Consider the following 1,974-nt stretch of genomic DNA (forward strand, 5'->3'; position numbering starts at 1 on the left):
GTCGTTCCATCTGACTCTCGACCGGAAGTGCTTCTTATCATACAGAGCCGGAGATCATGGTCAGAGCCAGGACATGGTCAGAAGTGGTCAATTGCCTGAAGAAGAAGGAGGAATTGGAGACAACCAATTCAGACAAGAGCAGGAATGAATTGGAGACAACTGATTCGGTCGAGTCGAATCACATGAAGGCCAAGCGAATGAGAAGGCAGCCAAAGCCAACACCAAAATGAAAGAGCAAACAGGTCGAGTGGCGATGGTACTGTGATAACGAGGGAGCTAAGAAGTGCTTGATAGGTCGGGGTGCTTGGAACTAGAGGGGTCAAGAAGCGTTGGACTAGAGGGGTCGTGGAACGTGGGACTAGACTAGACAAGGAGCACGAGCAAGGCATGAAGACGCTAGGAGTAGTCGAGGCGAAGAACTGACAGAGTTGAAGGTACCTCAAGTTGAGCTTGAGGGGGAGTGTTGAGAAGCAAGCTCAACATGGGCCGGATCGGATGAAGACCGATTGGCCAGGCCCAGATCGGATCGAAGAGCAGGATCAAAAGAAGACCGATCGGAGAGCTGGATCCGTAGAAAACTGACATGATGTTAGACTTCTATGCTCCTACTGTAGTAGGTAGTTATATTTTTGGGAGTTGGTGTCAGTAGCTCGTTTATGAGCATTGAAGTACTTGTTAGTACTTCTGTAAGTCCTTTAAGGGCTTGTATAGAAGTGATCTCAGAGCACATTTGTATGTATAGACCATATTATTGTTTTTTTAATAAAGTTTTATCTTCTGCTCTCTCTGTCTCTCCCACACAGTATGAATCTCCATTGTTTCTCTGTGTTGTCTCTGTTGTTGTCTAGTTGAGCCGGTTGTGTTCTATTTAGCTTCTGCACGTAAATCTTTTCAGTCCTTAACAGGCAAATTGGCTCAGTGGACATTACTACTTCAAGAGTTTGAATTTGAAATTTATCATAAACTAGGAGCAACATATGGTGGTTCATTACCTGAGTCAACTTGAATCAGGCAAAATAGGCGAAGGTGTAAAAGACGACTTTCCAAATGGACGATTGTTTCACATCGATGCAACCAATTCGGATGACCTAGATCAAGAACCCGAGGACAAGTGGATACGCAACATGTTCGGTTTTCTCACCACTGGGTTACCACCTGAGGGAATGGTGCAAGATGAGAAGAAGAGACTTCCAATTTGCAACCATAATTTTTGTGTACTTCATGAAACTTTATATCATAAGGGTGCACATGAGATTTGGCGACGAGCCATACAACAATTCAGAAAAGAAGAAATACTACGCGAGCCACATTGCGAAACAGTTGGAGGGCATTATGCCAGTAAGGCAACGACCAAGAAAATATGGCACAATGGACTATGATGGCCAACGAAGATGAAAGACGCGGCCAAATACTGTAAGGAATGCGACCTATGATAGAGGATGGGCCAACCTATGGAGAAGGCCTGCATGTTGCGCTAGCCGGTTATGCCTTTGGAGCCATTCCAAAAATGGGGTTTAGATTTTGTCAGTCCTTTCAAACTAGTGGCGGCATGCATAGGAAACAAATACGTCATCGTCGCCACTTACTATTGCACGAACTGGGTGGAAGCCCATGCATTGCGTGACAATATGGCTACATGAACAACAAAATTCATGTCTAAGAATATCTAGTGCCAATTTGGCTATCCAATTGAGTTGAACAATAAGCAAGGGGGTCATTTCATCAACAAGGTGGTGCAAGGACTTACGTGCCACTATGTCGTCATTCACAAGGAAAGTATGCCATATTATCCTTAGGCTAATGGATTAGTTGAGTCGATGAACAAGACCCTACAAAAAATTCTACAGAAAATAGTGAATGAAAATCAAACGGATTGGGACCTAAAATTGCATAGTGCTCTTTAGGCTTATCGAAATATCTATAAAACTAGTATACATACGACCCCATTTCGACTAGCTTTTGGTTTAAAGGCAG

Source organism: Azolla caroliniana, unplaced genomic scaffold (assembly GCF_043228905.1).
Source record: "Azolla caroliniana isolate FFs.n. ecotype wild unplaced genomic scaffold, voAzoCaro1.0.p SCAF_18, whole genome shotgun sequence".
Lineage (NCBI taxonomy): Eukaryota > Viridiplantae > Streptophyta > Polypodiopsida > Salviniales > Salviniaceae > Azolla > Azolla caroliniana.